The sequence below is a fragment of the Eriocheir sinensis genome, chromosome 35 (genome assembly GCF_024679095.1).
Source record: "Eriocheir sinensis breed Jianghai 21 chromosome 35, ASM2467909v1, whole genome shotgun sequence".
NCBI classification, from domain to species: Eukaryota; Metazoa; Arthropoda; class Malacostraca; order Decapoda; family Varunidae; genus Eriocheir; species Eriocheir sinensis.
In genome coordinates, this window is record NC_066543.1 from 18,077,010 (window position 1) to 18,098,480 (window position 21,471).

General features: G+C 42.5%; 2 long non-coding RNA genes across 4 annotated transcripts; one reads left to right on the top strand and one right to left on the bottom strand.

Annotated features, from left to right (window-relative positions):
- Positions 1 to 353: 353 nt before the first annotated feature.
- LOC127007535 (uncharacterized) lies at positions 354 to 20,738 on the bottom strand. Of its 2 annotated transcripts, XR_007760284.1 has the most exons (4): positions 20,458 to 20,738; positions 16,939 to 17,056; positions 11,269 to 11,363; positions 354 to 1,335 (listed from the first exon to the last, which is right to left on the bottom strand). It is a non-coding gene; the product is annotated as an uncharacterized LOC127007535 (long non-coding RNA). The 2 variants fall into 2 exon arrangements; XR_007760283.1 differs by lacking the exon at positions 20,458 to 20,738 and having other exon boundaries at positions 16,939 to 18,901.
- Positions 12,283 to 13,804, top strand: LOC127007537 (uncharacterized). 2 transcript variants are annotated; one of them, XR_007760287.1, is made up of 4 exons: positions 12,291 to 12,808; positions 12,908 to 13,144; positions 13,442 to 13,540; positions 13,641 to 13,804. It is a non-coding gene; the product is annotated as an uncharacterized LOC127007537 (long non-coding RNA). The 2 variants fall into 2 exon arrangements; XR_007760286.1 differs by having other exon boundaries at positions 12,283 to 13,144.
- Positions 20,739 to 21,471: the final 733 nt, after the last annotated feature.

Below are 21,471 nucleotides of genomic sequence, written 5' to 3' on the forward strand. Positions count from 1 at the left end.
CCCCTTCTGTCTCTCTCTGGCATATGACCCCAGATGTTGCGCCCACTAAACCAAACTTTCCAACTTTTTCTAACCTTCTCCGTTATATCCAAAATCCATTATAAGTGGGTCCATTATATCCAGGGTTTACTGTATATGTATATGGTTAAGCTGTTGTAGTTACCAGAAGCGGGTGGTTCAAAAACTATTCTCGGTCCGTCCCGGTGGATTTCTGACCGTCCGATCTTGTCCGTTATATCCGAATTCCATTATAAGCGGGTCAGTTATATCCAGGGTTTACTGTGTAGTTGAGGTCAATTCGCCTACAGTTCAGATACAGTTAGTTTTATACAGTTTAGAGCTAGCTTTCTTTCTCTCTCTTAAGATAATATTGCCTTCGTTATAGAGTTCAGCTTCCTCTCACTAGGTAGGCATATACATAGGCCTTTAGACTTTGCTACATACTGATTAGATCTCTCTCTCTCTCTCTGTTAAGATAATATTGCCTTTGTTATAGAGTATATATAACATACAGTCTCATACAGTTAGCTAGGTACATACAGTTGACATTTGGTCATCTCTGTCATTCCATAGTTAGTTAGTAGGTTAGTTGAGACACTATTACTAATCAATATTATTACCTTGCCTCTCTCCCTCTCCCTTCTGATACCTTTCTCTCTCTTTTATCAGCAAATTTCTTTGTTCTTTCTTTCATTATTTCTTTTCCTTTTCTCATCTCTCTCCTTCCCTTACCTCCTCTCTCTCTCTCATTTCGTTCTCTCTCTCTCCCTCTTTACCTTTTCCTCTCTTCCTCTCTATCTCATAGGAATAGAACACACAAACATTACAAATTATCTTTTTATTAATAGAAAAACACACATACATACATATACATAGTAACATTGATAAGGCTGTGTGGGTGCTATGTTGGCTAGGGGGGGAGGGAGGGAGAAGGGGGTCCTTCATGAGGCTGGGGGGGTATGTGTCTGTGGGCGGCACATCTGTGGGGTCCTGTGAGCTGTGGTGAGGTGAGGTGAGGTGAGAGAGAGAGAGAGAGAGAGAGAGAGAGAGGGGGGGGCACCTCTATCTCGCCTCTCGGGTCTCACTCACTCACTCTATGATCTAATGTATATAGTTATGCATATGTTGTATTATATGTATATAGCTAATGTATGTTGTATGGACTAATAAAAATGAAAAATATAGAAAAAGGTGTTTGTCATATGTGTGTGTGTGTGTGTGTGTTCTCTTCTTCCATTCTTCCTCCTCCTCTTCTTCTGATCTTTCTGTTGCCTTTATCATCATCTTCCTCCTTTTTCTCTTCTTCTTCTTCTTGGTCCCAGCATCAACACACACCTAAGGAGAATAACTGTATTAATGGATTGGAGAGAGAGAGAGAGAGAGAGAGAGAGAGAGAGAGAGAGAGAGAGAGAGAGACCTATACCAAATGAAGAAAATGCAATAACAAGAGGAGGAGAAACTATGCTAAAAAAAAGAGAAGTATGAGAGAAATAGGAAGGAAGAAAAAATGTGATGATCAGAGAAAGAGAATAAAGGAGGAGGAAGGGAGAGAACCAAATGGAGGGAAGGAAGAGGAAGAAGGAAGAGAAAATGTAATGAGCAGAGGAAGAGAAAGAAAGGAGGAAGGAGAAGGAAGAGAGAGAGAACCAAATAGAGGGAGGAAGGAGGTAAGGAAGAGGAAGAAGGTAAGTGGAGGAAAAGGGAGAAGAAATTATAAGTAGAAGGGAGAGAGAGAGAGAGAGAGAACGTATAATATTACATAGAAAAACCACACACACACATACAGGGGACTTAAATTTGCCTGCCTACCTAGATATTGACAATGTAATATATTTGTACTGAGCGAGTCCACAACACCATGGTCTGCCAGGCCTGCTGAGACCCACCGCTGTTATGCACTACACTACCAAGGTACAGTAGACCCTGGATATAATGGGCTAATATGGGGGGGGGGGAACTCAGTCCGTTACAAGCGGCAGAAATTTAAAGATACAGTCAGATTATGAGTTTAACCCCTTCACTACGGCCAGGCCAAAACAGCGCCCCGCGCCGTATCTAAGATTGCCAAGCGTGGCAAACTTCAAATGTCGCTATTGAATATAACAAGTTTTCAGCCATAAACTCAACATAATCATCATGTATTGTAATTATATGAAAACATGCAGAATTGAATGGTGCACATAAAGGGCCAGTCTTACAGTCACCTGTTTTCATTCGCTAGCCAGCGAATGAAAGCCTTCCGCGCGCGATCGGGTCTTACAGCCGCTCTTGGCCGCTGCTTTTCGCTCGCTCGTGAACGAAAAATCGGCGTTTTGGTAAGGAGATTTTGGGGAGCGGTTGAGGTGACAAAAACGAGATTTGTAACCAATGAATTCAAAGTAAGTGAGTAAATATGCAATGATATAACATGCCTAGCATGCAGAAAGCATATATAAGGCAAATAATTATTCAAAACACCTTTATTTTTGTTGTACAAGCGTTTTATTGGGCAGCGTATCGTACACTGCCAGCACAACAGTCTGTCGTCTTAGCCAACACAATGGATATTTTCGGTAAGTACATTTAGTGTTTTATTTATCTATTGACATTTCTTTTCATACGAGTGTGGTGATAGGGTTAACAAACTATTGCATACCTGTGGATTTGGTGGCACTAAATCAACATGAATTCTATTATGAAATATTAAGAATATATAAGACAGCCACCCAAAAAACATTCAAGGTATAATGGAACTATTCAAAGTAGTTGTTCCCAGGCAGAGGGGGAGAAAAAACAAAAACTATGGAAATACACCCATCACGGGTAGTCACCAGTTTATTTTGAATATGTTTTTATGTACCAATCAGTACGACTGTTTGTGATATGAATAACTAGATAAGTGATAGGCTACTGTCTTACAGTGAAAGGTAACTATTTTAGCTCTGATAGATTCAGACGCCATTAGGGTACTCATTATTAGGTTTGCTTAGTTCTGTGGAATCATATATAATTCTCAATCTATTAAGTCGCCATAGTTTATTTTATCAGCAATAGGTTATTATCCTTAGCAGTGATAGGTTGCTATCTTAATGTTGAGCTGCAGCTCTAAGCTAGTGTCATTTGCCCTGACAGCTACTTCACAGCAAGTTTCCACAGCAATAAGATGATTTTTCTCACTTATCTAAAATACTGACTACAATATTAATTTCTGAATAATTTATGGGAATGGCAGTTAAGGAGATTTTTTTTTATTTTCTTGAAATAGCTGTGTTGTTATTCTGTAAATATTTTGCTCCATTGTTCTCGTCGTTGTATTCTGGTGCGACAGTTATTTCCATACGATAAAGCATCATAGATTACCCAAAAAATTGAAGGCAGTCTCTGAAATATACCACTCAGGTCAGGCCAAAATCTTCAGGTAGGTTATGTAGGATTGTGCAGGATAGGTTCGGCTCGGCCCCCTTCCTATCTTTCAGTTTTAAAAAAATAAAGTTGGGGGCAAATGCTATAGCTGCATTAGCATTACAATTTGTTCTTCCATTCATCACTCTGTCCCTCAATCACTGTTATAGTGTACTTGTTTAAATTTTCCAGCTTGTTTCTTTCTCAGTTCTCTTGTTTTCTGCACACCCAACATTTATTCATTTTCATCCCAATTTCAACATGACTGCAATTTTTTTTAATAATACTTTATGTACATATATGTCTCTCCCACAGGATGTGGAATTCTTCTGAGTCTTAGGATGCTTGTCAGTGAAATACCTGGTCACAAGCAATTTCCTCTTCACCATAGCTGACTGCATATAAATTGTTGTCATCAGGTAGCAGGGCTATTGGAGATGTCAACTGATATACCTGGCACCCTTTCTACATATAATTTCTCTATCCGAGGAAGAACACCATGTGTCCGAAAAAGTTTATGATGTTGCTGGTATGGCAGGAGTTACAAAGAGTGTCAGGGCCAAGGTTAGACTACACCTAGGATCAGTCCACTCATTCTCAGTAGTGATGTACAGGCTGACGGATGAGGTCAGGCAGCAGTCTCCGTGGACCATGATATTTGTGGATGACATTGTGATATTTAGTGAAGGCAGGAAAGAAACTGAAAATGAACTAGGAGGAGCAAGCCTGAGTACACGTGAGTGAGCCCTATGGAGATGGTACAGTAAAGTTTCATAAAGTTGGCAAAGGTAGATAAGTTCATTTACTAGGGCTTAACAGTCCAAAGCAATGGAATGTGAGCTACAGAAGAGAAGAAAAGAGAACCGTACAGGCCAGATGAAATGGAGGGAGAATAGTGACAGGATCATCCAATATTTCTGCTCCCTGGGGCTGTCCTGTGGTGACTGTGTCCATTTATAGCATCAAAGAGCAGTCAAGTTACAGATATCATAAAAGACCTTTTGCTGTAAGAAAATCTTTATTTGGTAATAAATTTACCTGTATTTTCAACATGGAAAAATAAATTATTAAACTGTGTAATCCTTTTTTTAAGGCTAAATAAAGCTATATTATCAATAAAATATTAATATGTAATGATAAATTCTTTACCCCATGCTAAATTAATTAAAAAAGGTAAAGTTGGGGGCATATGCTTTAGCGGCATGTGGCCTCATTGCTCATCTCCATCTTGCTGGCCCTAGAGCTGGTTGTTGGTAAGAACTAATTATCCTGGGACATGGCTAGTGAAACAGGAGAGTTACCAGGTTACTTTCCCCAGATTTTCCCAAATATCCATTTCTTTGAGTGAAGAAACAATTCCCCCTGCTTTGTTCTTTACTGTTTTCAGATTAATAATACTCAATACCATTATAATTTGAAGAAAATAAACAAACAAGTAGGTAGTTCAATAGAAGTACTAAAGAAGGCTAACTAATCTAAGCAAACCTAACATTACCCTGCCAGTACTGTCAGTGCACTGGACAGTCAGGGCAGTGGCTGCAGTGGTTAGGTGGTGCTACTTTGGCTTGTCATCTACAAGAAAAAAAATATCTACACCGTACTTTGGCTTGTTATCTACAAGGGAAAGTATCTACACCGTAGAAATTTTATTTTGTAATGATATCTACATGGTAAAACTAATTATAACACTTTTGGTTTTGGTTTGGTTATGTTACGTCTGCTTAGGTTAGTTACTTATAATGTACACCTTCATATTATGGTTAAATAGCATTTATTTTTGCCCTTTGCCCACAGTTTGGAAGAGTACATGATATTTTGAAGTGGCAGAGCTAAACTATTTACCAAAGACTGTAAATATTCGTCCTTGGGGTGTTTTATCCTCTACTCCCCCTTTTTTTATCACACTGAAAAGGAGAATGATCAGCTGGGAGGGCATACGTCAAAAATGCCCAGGAGAAGATTAAAGAAACACTGGTACATTGGTTAGCAGGTTCAGCAGCAAATCCCTGTGTCCGTGTATGAATCTCAGCTTGATTAGTCGACACGCAGCTCACCCAGCTGTTCATGGACCCTTTTGGGCTGACCAACTAATGGGTATCTAGGAAAACTTTGGGAAGATAAACTGTGGGTAGCAGGAATATCACACTGGCCCTGTCATTATTATTATTACCCACCACAGACTCAAGGACAAGTAAGGCGGACAAACACAGAGGCCGCACGCAGCTTTGAGGAATGCCCACAACTTTACCTGGAGACGAGGTAATCCTGAAAACATGATTTATCTCGAGAAAAACGACTTTGGTCGCCGTACAGTTCATGGTACACGCCGATAAATCACGTGACTTTGTTTACGTTTTCATGCTCACGCTCGCCAACCTCGCCCGACCAGTTATACCAACATTGCCGACGATTTAAGTTCGGTGCGGGTCTCGTTGGGGAGCGTAAATCTTTTGAGTGTAAGACGGGCGCCTGGCTCTCGTACGCCAGCCAACAAACCTGGTGCGCGTTTTCGTTTTGCCACTCCCGAAAGGATTGTAAGACCGGCCCAAAGAAACAAATTAATTGATAATTTTGAGATGTTAGCATAAATATAGAGATAGAATGACACGTATATTGGCTAAAGCGAGCCAGGACACAGTATGCGCGTCCTTGGATATGGTACGGGGCACACGAGGATGCAGTATACGCGTCCTCGTGTTGAAGGGGTTAATTTGTTGGGGAATTTTTGCCGGCACGACAAAACACTCGTAAACCAAAACAAACTTCCCCTCCATTGAAATTAATATGAATACCATTAATGTGTCCCATATCCCACCAAAACATTACCAGAAAACATTATAGCTGTTATTTTAAACGAAATAAAAGTAATTTTACTAACAAATACCAATGACAAATGACACAAAACACGAGTCAATGTGTTACGGTTGTTAGGGAGACTCCCTCAACCAGTTATTATGCTGTAGGTGCAGGCTTGGCACCAGGGTTTAGCAGTCAGTTTCCCTATTCTTGAGGCACCGAAGGGAAGCTAACCCAATGTATCGTCCAAGATGGAGGGTGAATGTGAGTCAGTCACGTCCAGGAGAGCATACAAGCTGCCGAGGCTCGCACCCTGTTCCTGTTGCCAGCATAGTATCCGCATTTTCTGTTTTCTTCTTTGCAGCTCCATCCCTTTTAACCCTTTCCTTGCTAAGTGCTCACAACGAGACTGTCCCCCAAGGTGCGCTCGGGCAGCCCAGCAGGGGAGAGGGATCTCTTTTAACCGCTCTATCTCAAAAACTATGCATCTCAGCTACAAAACAAAGGCACCATTGGAAAGAGGAGGCCAAGATCTATATGATTCAGTTATGTAAGCCTCTCCTGCAAATGTACAGGCACGTTCAGGAAGATAATCGTTGGACACTGAATTGTGATAAAGAAAATATCAGATTAATGGGAAATGAAACAAAGGATACTTGTGATACTATTAAAAAGGAAAGATACTGTGATTAGCACGAACCCAAACATGGCCAGGTGACTATAATGATGCCATATTTATTAAAAGGACATCAGTAGGCTATCCTTGGAAGCAATTAAGATTCATTCACTCACTACGACATTGTGAATAAGTGCATATCAAGGATTATTATTAAGGCTAACATTGTTGCCGCTGACGGCCCTGCGGAGCGCTGCGCTGACAGTGGAACGGGGCCTCAAACCTCATCAACGGTAAATGGTATTTTTTGTTGAAATATTTTATTGCCGTTGTTGGTGCAGATGCGATCGCCACCTTGTTTAGGCTTGCAGAGAGGTTTGTGGCTTAATTTAAGTACCACTGCAGCACTAAGGGCCGTATTCTTAAATCTCACGAAATCGGCAACGACAACGACAGTCCCCACGCACACTAATGTTCGGGTTGTCACAATTTGCATATTCTTAAACACTTGGATTTGTCGGGTGGGATTTGGTAACACTGGCGGTGAAAGAAAATTTAATTGGTAACAATGTCCCTTGTTATTTGGTCCATCTCAACGTTCTGATGGTCAAAACGCCGACTGCACCTGATACCCTGCGCTCTGTGTTCAAGTCAACAATGGAGGAAACTAAGCGATATTCATCCCAAAATGAAGTTGCTCTATTTCTGGAGCTTATAGAGACACCGAGCAGCAGTACTTGACAGAAGAACGGATCATGCAATGATAAACAGGAGGCTTGGGAAACTATAGCATCACTCTACAATGTCACTGGCTGATGAGGCCGCGGCCACACGGGGAGCAAGAAAGCTAGCGAGAGCAAAAGCGGCAAGATGAGTTTCTGCGGCCACACGAAAAGCAAGGCGAGGCGAGGGTTGTCATGGCAACGAGGCCTACAAACTGCTGCAAACCAGTTTACCCTCACACCACCCCCGAGGGGATGATGTGAAATGTTTTTATAAATAGTTCCGTGCTTCACTTATTTGGAGTTTTATGAAAAATCTGTAAACACCATCGTGTTCAGGAGGCTTTTTTCTATGAGATGGAATTGTTTATTTTAGTACTCATTTCATAGCCACTGCAAATGGTAGTTATATGTAAAATGTGTCATAAACATTATGGAGTGATTATTGAACTTCAACTCGTCACTATTTATTTACTAAGGACAGCATTATTGGGTCTCCGCCTGGCACCCAAACATGCCTACTAAGGTGGAGCGTTTTTTCAACTTTTTGAGAGTTGATGTTTGGATAGATTGCAAAAAACGGGGACATACATAAGAATTACCCATGCAAAATTTTAAAACTCTGGTTCAATATCTTCAGGTTACCCCGAGCGATTGAATTTTGAAAAAAACTGATAAAAAAGGGGTTCAGTAAATTTTTTAATGTACAATAAATATCCATTGCTGTGATTTTGGATGACTTTTATTTTAAAGAAAAATGGTTTTTATGCAACTTTTGTTCAATAAAAATTTCTGTATGAGGTCATCTTCAGGTTACCCTCTTCAAGTGAATTTTTGGAAAAAAATAGAAAAAAGGAAAAAAAATAGCTTTTTTTATTTACCTCTTTGGCGATTTATTTTCTACTATTTAGCTTTTGGATAGCCTTAAAATGAAAGAATACAGTATTTTCTAGCTTTTATATTCAATAATTTTTCCCCTGAAAAGCCATTTTCAGGTCGCCTATGCGTTTTCAAGTCCAATACAGTACATGCATGCACCCCTAACCTAACCTAACCTAACCTAACCCCAACCTAACCTAACCTAACCTAAAAAAACCTAACCTAACCTCACCTCACCTAACCTAACCTAACCTAACCTAACCTAAAACCTAATCTAACCTAACCTAACCTAACCTAACCTAACCTAACCTAACCTATTGTGTTGTCAACACTGGTGCATGCATGTACTGTATTGGACTTCGGAATAGTGCGCCCCGGTGAGTTGAAATAAACTGCCATAGATAAAATTCTGTCGCTGACTAGCCGACCCCTAATGAGATCGGCTAGTCAGCGACCAATTTAAACACGCCATACACATTGCTCAATGTTTACCCATCTGGCAACCCTGCACTGCCTGCAGTGAGGATACACCATTAGTAGAGCTACGGCTGTCATAGAGTGAGTCTGTTCTGTCACAGTTCTGCTGCGCTGCACTTGTTTCATATACTTGCATGCATTGCAAATGCATACAGTATAACGTCATGAGCAAAGCCACTGCTGTTTGCACTAGAAGTGCAGTACCCGAGTGTCCTATATTTGGCATTCCAATGGAGCATAATGGAAGAAACCTGCCAACCTTTTGTGATGCTATTAAACATTACTTGCTTCTAAGACATGAAAGTAAAATGGAGTTGAATGGCAAGGACCCCTCCTTCAAAGATATAAGTTCTAAAGTTGTGGATCATATTGTAAATGCTTGGGACAAAGCTTCAATTCCAACAGTATCTCGAAGGCGAATTGAAGCTGTATTCAAAAGTTTCTATGATAGTTATGGTAAAATATTAAAATCCTTCAGAAAGAATCAATGCACTAAAAACAAACTTGATCATTTTAAGTCTGGAGCAAACATCATAATAGATATATGTTCCTGCAAATGCAGAGATTTTAACAACTGTCATTGTGTGATGGACAAGAAAGTTCCAGCAATAGAGCGTGAGTTTTTGACAGATCAGAGAACGAGCAGAAAGATGATAATGGGAAGTGTGGATCCATTTTTTATGGATCCATCCATTTTCATAAACTTGTAATTCTGTCCAGGTACATGGAGCCAAAGTACAGACAAATTATTGATAGCGTGATCAAGAATAACTGCTACTTTGGTCACCCTGAAAATGTTCTCTTGGCCATGATTCATGATGACTCACCAACCATACGTGAACTTGGCCTCAGAAGAATCCTGAAAGCCAGATCTGCATTCTCTGAAGAACTTAGGCGGTTCTCATTTCCATCTCTCAACCTAAATGCATCTCATTACTACGAAATGGTTGATTGGCAGAATACCCCTGTAACAGAACCTCCTGCTACAAAGAAGATCCCAGACGAGGAGCTGCAACGCCTCATCATCACAAACAAGGAAAAACCCTCCTGCATCCCCTCATTCCCCTGCCACACGCAAGCAGTGGAGAGGGCGATAAAGCTTGTGACTGAGGCATCCTCTTCAGTGATAGGAGAAGAAAGAGATGGCTTCATTCGTGCCAAAATGGAAGGGAGGAAAAGGCTTCCTGCCTTTGAAACAAAAAAAGACTTCAAACTACAAAAGTAATATGTAATATGTAACTATAATAGTCTTACACTTCAATGGAAGGGCGGTTGGGAAGGGTAGAGGCGGAGCTCGACGATGGCCACCTCCTCGTAGTGAGTTCTGGATTATTTTCTTTTATATAACAAGTGGTTATATAAAAAAAAATAAACTGAGAGCCATACAGTTATGATCTGAATATAGCCAAAATTATAATATACTTTCACTGTATTTCAACTCACCGGGGCGAGCTGAAAATGGCTTTTCAGAGAAAAATTATTGAATATAAAAGCTAGAAAATACTGTATTCTTTCATTTTAAGGCTATCCAAAAGCTAAATAGTAGAAAATAAATCGCCAAAGAGGTAAATAAAAAAGCTATTTTTTTCCTTTTTTTTCTATTTTTCTAAAATTTTACTTGAAGAGGGTAACCTGAAGATGACCTCGTACAGAAATTTTTATTGAACAAAAGTTGCATAAAACCATTTTTCTTTAAAATAAAAGTCATCCAAAATCACAGCAATGGATATTTATTGTACATTAGAAAAATTTACTGAACCCCTTTTTTATCAGTTTTTTTCAAAATTCAATCGCTCGGGGTAACCTGAAGATATTGAACCAGTTTTAAAATTTTGCATGGGTAATTCTTATGTATGTCCCCGTTTTTTGCCACCTATCCAAACATCAACTCTCAAAAAGTTGAAAAAACGCTCCACCCTAATGCCTACACCTAATCTAATACATAACTTAACCTAGCCTATCATTACACAAGGGAAGATTTATTGGTAGATATGGAGAATCACTCCGTTGGGATCCGTGGGGGGTCCAGGAGGGCTTGCGCCCCCTGGTGGGGCAGCGAAGACGATCTCTTTTCTTTGCTTGTTTTGATGAATATGAGCCACTGCTTTTTACTGTGGTTACAGAAGTTTAATTTAAGAATACGGCCCTAAGACCTACCTAGCCACTAACCCAAAGCTGAACCTTGACCTTATAAGATGCAGGATGATTTTTAGGGACGGTTTTGGGGAAAAAAGGTGCGTCTTATGAGCCAAGACCAAGACAAGACTAATTTTAAGTAGACAGACTAACAAAAAGTGTCTCATCTTTTAATTAACAGTTTCCTGTATGAGTTGAAGGTTGTTGAGGCAGACCAACAGACAGACAGGCTAACATAAGTGTCTCAGGGTGTGTACTCACCCTTGGGTTTGGCCGGTAAGTCTGGCTACATCTTCTGTGCCTCTGAGCCGTCCAAGAAGAGACTCGCTGTGCTGCAGGGAGCTCTCAGGGGCACACTGGAGGAAGGAAAGGAAAACATCAGAAGGGAGAATGACAATGAAAAGGAAGGAACACTGGGAAGGAAGGAAGGATGAGGCTAGACGAAGGAACACTGGGAAAGAAGGAAGGTATGAGGCTAGACGAAGGAACACTGGGAAGGAAGGAAGGTATGAGGCTGGACGAAGGAACACTGGGAAGGAAGGAAGGAAGGTCTGAGGGTGGACGAAGGAACACTGGGAAGGAAGGAAGGTATGAGGCTAGACGAAGGAACACTGGGAAGGAAGGAAGGAAGGTCTGAGGGTGGACGAAGGAACACTGGGAAGGAAGGAAGGTATGAGGCTAGACGAAGGAACACTGGGAAGGAAGGAAGGAAGGTCTGAGGGTGGACGAAGGAACACTGGGAAGGAAGGAAGGTATGAGGCTAGACGAAGGAACACTGGGAAGGAAGGAAGGTATGAGGCTAGACGAAGGAACACTGGGAAGGAAGGTATGAGGCTAGACGAAGGAACACTGGGAAGGAAGGAAGGTATGAGGCTGGACGAAGGAACACTGGGAAGGAAGGTATGAGGCTGGACGAAGGAACACTGGGAAGGAAGGAAGGTATGAGGCTGGACGAAGGAACACTGGGAAGGAAGGTATGAGGCTGGACGAAGGAACACTGGGAAGGAAGGTATGAGGCTGGATGAAGGAACACTGGGAAGGAAGGTATGAGGCTGGACGAAGGAACACTGGGAAGGAAGGAAGGTATGAGGCTGGACGAAGGAACACTGGGAAGGAAGGTCTGAGGGTGGATGAAGGAACACTGGGAAGGAAGGAAGGAGGGAGGAGGAAGAGAAAAGAGAGAGAGAGAGAGAGAGAGAGAGAGAGAGAGAGAGAGAGAGAGAGAGAGAGAGAGAGAGAGAGAGAGAGAGAGAGAGAGAGAGAGAGAGAGAGAGAGAGAGAGAGAGAAACTAGATAGATATACAGTAAGGTCTAACATCTGGAACATTTAGCCCGCCTGAGAGGAAGGATGAACATAACCTTACTCACCTACATATGACAAAATTAATTCTTACTCAAAATGTTATGGAAAATTCATAAGTGGGCTACAATTAACTGACTGTCCAGGGAGGGGGATTCCAATCCTGGCCGGTAGATTCATAGGTAGGCACGCTAACCACTGCACCACGGAGCCAAAAGAATTAGCCAGACTATACCAGGACAAATAATTCTTAGTGTGTGCCCTGGTAAGATTCATATGTGCAGCCCTGGTAGTGGTTCTTATTATGTAACATAGGGAGTCAGTATAAGAATATTGCTGAGTAAGTTTATGGCCCCAAGTGACTCGGTGTCGGTTTAACCCGTCCGCTGTGATTGGCACAGATTTGGCCTTCCCTGGTAGCCTGGTAACATATAGTCCCAGGTCTTTCTCTGCCTCTGTGGTGGATAGTGGAGTGTTTCCCATGTGGTATTGGTGTGCTGGGTATCCCTTTACTGGTAGCCTGGTAACATACACTCCCAGGTCTGTCTCTGCCTCTGTGGTGGATAGTGGAGTGTTTCCCATGTGTTATTGGTGTGCTAGATATCCCTTCCCTGGTAGCCTGGTAACATATAGTCCCAGGTCTTTCTCTGCCTCTGTGGTGGATAGTGGAGTGTTTCCCATGTGGTATTGGTGTGCTGGGTATCCCTTCACTGGTAGCCTGGTAACATACACTCCCAGGTCTTTCTCTGCCTCTGTGGTGGATAGTGGAGTGTTTCCCATGTGGTATTGGTGTGCTGGGTATCCCTTCACTGGTAGCCTGGTAACATACACTCCCAGGTCTTTCTTGCCTCTGTGGTGGATAGTGGAGTGTTTTCCCATGTGGTATTGGTGTGCTGGATATCCCGTCACTGGTAGCCTGGTAACATACACCCCCAGGTCTTTCTCTACCTCTGTGGTGGATAGTGGAGTGTTTCCCATGTGGTATTGGTGTGCTGGATATCCCGTCACTGGTAGCCTGGTAACATACACCCCCAGGTCTTTCTCTACCTCTGTGGTGGATAGTGGAGTGTTTCCCATGTGGTATTGGTGTGCTAGATATCCCTTCCCTGGTAGCCTGGTAACATATAGTCCCAGGTCTTTCTCTGCCTCTGTGGTGGATAGTGGAGTGTTTCCCATGTGGTATTGGTGTGCTGGATATCCCTTCACTGGTAGCCTGGTAACATACACTCCCAGGTCTTTCTCTGCCTCTGTGGTGGATAGTGGAGTGTTTTCCCATGTGGTATTGGTGTGCTAGATATCCCTTCCCTGGTAGCCTGGTAACATATAGTCCCAGGTCTTTCTCTGCCTCTGTGGTGGATAGTGGAGTGTTTCCCATGTGGTATTGGTGTGCTGGATATCCCTTCACTGGTAGCCAGGTAACATACACTCCCAGGTCTTTCTTTGCCTCTGTGGTGGATAGTGGAGTGTTTTCCCATGTGGTATTGGTGTGCTGGATATCCCCTCCCATGGTGCAGGACTTTACAAGTTTTCTTCATTGAATTGTAGCAGCCACTTTTTGCTCCATTTCAGCAGCTTGGTGATGTCTAACTGTAGGAAATCCGCATTCAAGGGGTTAACCTAGTAGCACATTTAGCACATGCTACAGGCCCCGCGGGAATGTAAAAAATTAGTAACTAAAGTTTTTGCCCTTAGGCACAGAAGGCCGAGACAAAATAAATACTCATTTTCCTGATTTTTTGTAATATTATTATAAAGGATATTACTATATATAACCCGGTAGCTGCGGGGATCATGTTTCTTAATGGTCCGTCGCTGCTTCCGGGATAAGAAAATATAGAAAACTTCACTAGGGCATAGTATAATAAGCCTGGCATTATAGTACACCATATACGGCATATAGTCCAGGGCTTCCCAACTCAACTGGCGGCCCGCGGTCCAAATCTGGACTTGTGGGTGTTGCAGCTGGACCCAAGGCTCCAGCAGACATAAACATGTGTAAATTGAATAGCATGAAGGTCCTGGCGATGGATTCTCTTAACCCCTTGACTACGGATTTCCTACAAGAAGACCTCACCAAGCTACAGGAGTGGAGCAAAAAGTGGCTGCTACAATTCAATGAAGAAAAATGTAGTCCTGCACCTTGGGAGGGGATATCCAGCACACCAATACCATATGGGAAACACTCCACTATCCACCACAGAGGCAGAGAAAGACCTGGGAGTATAAGTTCACCAGGCTACCAGTGAAAGCCAAATCCATGCCAATTGCAGCGGACGGGTTAAAATGTGTATTTCCTTGACTGTCTGTAGGGTAAGTTAGGGGTGTGTTATACATAATATACTTAACCTATTAATGCAGATAAAAGTTTAGTAGTATAGATTATATTAAATATCAATAACAGAAAAATGGTTTAATGGCGGTCGAGGCACAAGTGTACAGCTGAATCTAAGTGCGAGTTTTGGCCTCTTATCAATAGTATCTGTACTCATGAGTAAGAGAGTAGTACGTTGGTAGGGTATTGAGTATAATAATATATCGTGATGACAAAGGGGTATAAAATAGTTTTTTTTATTTTCAGAAGCGACGGCTCTGCTGGTGTGTATTCAATAGGTGTACGTTAAGTTGCCGGCACATTTACAGACCAACATTCGAGGGGTTATCATAACATTAAGTAAAGATAAATCTGCAGCAAATGTTGTCCTGTGAATATACTGCAAGCTTGACGTACCTTATATATTTTGGGAAATGTTGGATCAATGCTGTTGGGGTCTGACCCGGCTGTACTGTTGCTGGATCTCAACAAGACCTTTACGAGATGACATTGTGTCATCTGAGAGTTGATCATTCTTTTGGGTCTTGTTCTCCTAATGTCGAGATCGCGTTGAAGATTTATTTAACTCTAATGGTCACCAACTGCAGTGGTGCCTCCTTTCCAAAATTAAATAGACTAAAGAAGTAAGAGTCAGTATGGGTCAAACAAGATTGAACCACCTCTCTCTAATGAGTATTGAGCAGCACGAGTTACTGAGGGAAATTAGCACGTCAAGGATACAACTGAGGAGTTTTCTGTTGCCAAGTCTCGTAAGTGCTTCATGTGAGCCACGTTGGTCTGCACTCAGTTCAGCAAATGGTTCCAAGATTCTCCAAGGCAGCACTAATAGTCTACTGGCTAAGCTACTGCCTGCTATGTATGGTGTTCTTATTTAAAAAGGAATAAAAAGTGTACAAAATAAAGCCATCTTTTATCACTTGAGTCCTCCCTTCCCCTTTTCAAAAATACGGCTTTATATGAATTTTATCTCATTCCTCTACCTCATTATGTGGCCATTAACTGTGAGGCAAAGGGTATCTCATATTGTCCACCACATGCATTACAGAGGTGACAGCACAGGACACAGGGAAGGCTTAACCCCTTCAACACGAGGACGTGTATACTGTGTCCTTGCGTGCCCTGTAACATATCCCAGGACGCGATACTGCGCCCTGGCTCGCTTTTAACCAATATACAAGTTATTTTAACTCTATAATTATGCTTACATCTCAATATGAGAAAGTAATTTATGTTTCTTTATATGCACCATTTAATTCTGCATGTTTTCTTATATAATACATGATGATTGTGTTGAGTTTACGGCTGAAAACTTGTTATATTTAATAGCGACATTTGAAATTTGGCGCGCGCCGCGATCCAGGATACGGCGCGGCGTGCTGTTTTGGCCCGGCCGTAGTGAGTTTCTTTACGTGCACCATTTAATGGACCGTATTGGCTATACAGGCATATGGCCACTCAACTCCAAGCTGTACTTTCCATAGATTTCAAGTTATAGAATAGTGTGTGTCTGAAGCTGTCTCCGAGATACATACACGGCCATGGTGCCGCCATCGCTCCAAGCCGATGACATTGCACACGCTTCACTCCTACCCGATTTCAGTTTTTCTCCAGGTCAAATAGTAGTGTCAGGAAATCGAGTAGAGGTAATAAGTGAGCGGTCATAGGCTCAGAGCAGTGACTCTGCCAAGGCCTTGTATCCTGGAGGCAGCCTCAGATCCACTCTAGTACATAACTTGAATTCTATGGAAAGTACTGCTTTGACAGTTCACCAAGTGGCCACGTGTGGCACTGCCTGTATAGCCAATACGGTCCATTCTGCATGTTTTCATATATAATACATGATGATTATGTTGAGTTTATGGCTGAAAACTTGTTATATTCAATAGCGACATTTGAAATTTGGCGCGCGTGGCGATCCCGGATATGGCACGGGGCGCTGTTTTGGCCCGGCCGTAGTGAAGGGGTTAAGAGTGAAGATACAGGCCAATTCTTGCATTAATAAGTTGGACAGCACAAGACAGCTGATAGGTCCAGGCACCCAACAGGAACAAAAAACACCATGACTCTTGCATTAATAAGTTGGACAGCACAAGACAGCTGATAGGTCCAGGCACCCAACAGGAACAAAAAACACCATTACTCCTGCATTAGTTTTTTAATCAGACACTCGAAAAAGATGATAGTGAAAACACCAGTTAACTCTCACATCATTGAGTTGGACAGCACAGGACATAGGGAAAGCATGAGAGAGTGAAGGTATACTGGATAACTCTTGCAACATTAAGTGGGACAGACTCACCGTGGAGGGTTGGGTCAGCTGGGCGTCCTTCACAGGGGTGGTGAGGGCGCAGGCATCAGGAGTAGCTCACAGTAGGAGTTTGAGTACACTCTCTGCCACGACCTTCACTGTAGCCAATCTGAGGGTGTTAGTACATCAGTCGGGAACTTGAAATAGCTGAGAGTAAAGCTACAAGATGCCAAGTCAATCATCCACTCCATCAAGAAGTTATTTACTTAGGGTCGTATTACAAGATATTTCGCCGCCCACGAACACCTATTTGACAAGGCTTTCGCAGTTGTGGGCATTTCCAGGAGTAGTTTTATGACCCTGGTGGTAGTTTAACCCTTCTTCTGTACCATGAGCCTGAAAAACACTCATTAGAACCTGACTGATATCCCCCTTTGACCTTTAGAAGTAGCTGATGTGAGCAGGGAAAGTGTCTTGTAATACCAGCCTAATTAATCGCAGTTATTCATTCATCAGTCAGTCAATCTTACACACACACACACACACACACACATGCAGAGGCAGTGTGGTCTCCCCATAAGAAGAAACACATCAAGAAACTAGAAAGAATACAAAAGATGGCAACAAAAATGGTTCCAGGGATTGACATACGAGGAGAGACTAAAGGAAATGGACTTACCAACACTAGAACAAAGAAGAGAAACGGGAGACCTAATACAAATCTACAAATTATTGAGCAAAATGGAAGAAGTAGACAACGAGGAGTTACTACTAAAAGAAGAAATTACCACCAGGAACACAAGAGGACACAGTAAAAAATTGAGGAAGGGAAGATGCTTGAGAGACATAAAGAAATATAGAGGTTTGGAACAGACTAAGTGAGGATGTAGTACCAGAAAGGAGTGTGCAAAGCTTCAAGGAAAAGTTGGATAAATGTAGATACAGAGACGGGACCACACGAACGTCAAGCCCAGGCCCTATAAAACTACAACTAGGTAAATACAACAACTAGCTAAACACACACACACACACACACACACACACACACACACACACCTGATGTGATAATCTGTTGATGCAGTGGGTTAAAGGAGAAACAAGGCTAAGAGGGGATGACCAACCATCAAGACTTGACCTAATTTTCACAAAAAATGTTGAGTTAGATGAAATTAGACGAGTGCCCCTTAGGAAAGAATGGCCATCAACTATGACAGATGAAAACTATGGAAGGATTTGAATACCAAGATGAGGCATATAAGGAAAAAAGGAAAAACTATGCAAAGGAAGATTATGATGTTGGACTCAAGACAGAGAATTGCAACAAAATGGTCCCAGAACTCTCGAATATGACGTATGAAGACAGATTGAGGGAGATGGACTTGACGACACTGGAACAAAGAAGGGAGAGAGGAGATTTGATCACACTGTACAAGTTGGTAAATAAGTTTGATGAGGAAAGAGTTGGAAAGTTTTGTTTATTGGGCGCAACATCTGTGGTCATATGCCGGAGAGAGACAGAAGGGGAAGGAATTATAGGAGAAGGGAACAGTTGGAAAGTTTGGTTTAGTCAGAAAAGCCACCCAAATTTTTCCACTCCACCCGGGAATCGAACCCGGGCTCTCTCGGTCGTGAGCCGAGTGTGCTAACCACTGTACCACGAAGCCCCCTGTTTGATGAGGTGGATAGAGATGATTTCTTAGCATCACTAACGCAGGGGCTGAGAGGACACGGAAGGAAACTTAATAAAGGAGCCTGTTTAAGTGACTGGAAAAAGTAAAGTTTTTCACATAGAAGTGTTAACACATGGAACAGCTTGTGGGAAGAAGTGGTGGAGTATGTGGAGTTGGAAAGGATACAGAGAACCGCAACTAAAATGGTCCCAGAACAGATTGAGGGAGATGGACTTGACAACATGGACACTAAACCCTTCATAGAGCACCCTGGTGGTGGTGTTGGTGGTGGTGGTGGTGAATGGTGTTGAGTGGTGGTGTATTTCAAGGTGGTGTTCTTGTTTTTGTTGCAGTAGTTCTGAGCAAAAGGTGGTGGTGGTGGTGATTGGTGTTGATGTCCTCGCTGGTGGTGTTGAGCCTTGGGAATGGTGCGTGTGGTCAACTCCACCACCTGGTTGGCGTTCTGGAAGGTGCGCCAATGGACCAACGGGTCGCGACCTGACATCTTCACGCTGAAATAATAATAATAATAATAATAATAATAATAATAATAATAATAATAATAATAATAATAACAATGTGTATTGTTGAGGAAGGGGTAGCCTATTATTTTTGAGACCCTGACTATTTATTTCTGTGCAAGACATGATGATATTTACTATGGAGGCAATGTTACTTTCTATGTACCACAAAATTTGGAAAGTTTCGTTTAGTCGGCACAACATCTATGGTCATATGCCGGAGAGAGACAGAAGGGGAAGGAATTATAGGAGAAGGGAACAGTTGGAAAGTTTCATTCAGTTGGCGCAACATCTGTGGTCATATGCCGGAGAGAGACAGAAGGGGAAGGAATTATAGGAGAAGGGAACAGACCCCAGGAGACGGGACACAACCCCCGATTAATACCTGGTACCCATTCACTGCTGGGTGGACAGGGGCGTAGGGTATCAGAAAAGCCGCCCAAATTTTTCCACTCCGCCCGGGAATCAAACCTGGGCTCTCAGTCGTGAGCTGAGTGTGCTAACCACTGCACCACGAAGCACCCTATGTACCACTAAATGAGTGACTTTTCAGCGCCTGGGGCCAGCACACGATATCCCTGTTGTGGACCACATGAAACGCCCTGAATTTTCTCTTTTCTACACTCTCACACGACCACAGTGTGTAGCTTAACACACGAGAAATTAATCCAGACAAGGAAAGGTTTTGCCGGCCCCGGGGATTAAATCGGCGCCCACCGAGACGGGAGAGCCGCATAGTACTCCTTAACCAGTCTGTCTGAGCTATGGGAGGCTCGTACTACACACAGCTCTAACCTATCTTAATGCTCTGCCCCCCTCAACTCCCTCTATTTTCCCTAGGTCCCTGTACAGCCTTCAGGGACAAAAAATATTGGTTTTGACAAGCGGACAGGTGGCGTGTTTATGGCACGAGGGTGTATTTTTTTATTTTCAAAATCCCCCCATAAATAAGCATTCTGGGAGATTTTATACTTCAAAAATATCATTTTCCGGGAATCCAAGAAACACAACACTATTTATGTCATAATTCGGGAAGTATAAGTCCTACTTTGGTCACTTCTGTTATGCCTATAGGCCATGTTGTAACCAAACAATGGTAACTCTAGCTTAATATTAAAGGATTTTGTCAACACATTTGTTATAGGCCTTTGCCGGAAGCAATTACCTAACCCACTGGGGGTCCTCGGCACATCAACAGCAGGCCTCTTCCTCCACTTGTCTAGTACTGATTTGTTTCTAATACTCAGTTATAGCTTATCCATGCATAGGCCTACCCTGAAAACCTACCAGGACAATTTACCGTTTCACCCAACCAACGATTTTCTGAAGTGGTTCATGTTTTTCTGGTGGTAGATTTAGTGAATTGCACGATTTTGTACCTTAGTGTGGTGATTTGGTGGTAGTGGTTGTGGTAGTGGTGGTTGTGGTTGTGGTTGTGGTGGTGGTGTAGTGGAAGGGCACTTTCGTCACATGAAGGCTTCTCTGCGGTGTTTCTTCCTTTCCCTGGCCGCCACTGTCCTCTCCACCTTCTTCTCACAGGCTGTGGATCTTCTCTTCATTGTAGTTTGAAGGAAAACACGAGAAAAAGTAATGTTTATGGCGCTACGCAGGACGGCCCGTGAACCTACTCTTCCTCTTCTTCTTCTTTTGGGCATGGCGCCAGCCGGACCAAATTGTTGTACCGCAATGTTAAAATTATGGCAGATTCTGTGTATGAATTATGGCAGCACTATGGCAACGTGATTAACTCAGTTTATTAAAGCTAAGATAGACACCCAAGTATTTGTAACAGTGGACACGATCGAGTTTGACGTCATTGATACGTGACCCACAGAAAGATGGAAGATGATAAGCATAGTCCTGGATAAACACATGGATAACAGGAGAGCGGATAGGGATAGGAAGATGTGGATAGTGTAGATGGATAGAGGAAAGGTGGATCTAAGTGGGTGCAAGGAGGAGGAGGAGTGAAATTTAGTTTTGGATTCATTAACAACTAGACCCATAGAAGTGCACAAGTCTTCAAGCTGGTGGAGGGCTAAAGTAAGGGTCCATGGTATATCATCAGCATATATAAAAACTTGTGTGCCCTGAGGAAAGGCCGGGGTACTGTGCAATTTTGTCCATGAGAATATTAAAGAGCAAAGGACTAAGGACCCTCCCTGTGGAGTGCCCAATTCAACACTCCCTTCAGCAGAGCATGGAGCCACACCTCAGCCTTCCTATCATGCAAATAGTCTTTGAGCCACCCCAGTAATTTCCCTTTAACGCCCTTTAAAATATGTTGTTCCAATATAACCTCTTTATTGGCTCTGTCAAAGGGAGGTCAATGAAAGCATGACAAACAGCACCTGCAGAACTTAAGCACTGAATCAAGCAGTCACCATGCAGTC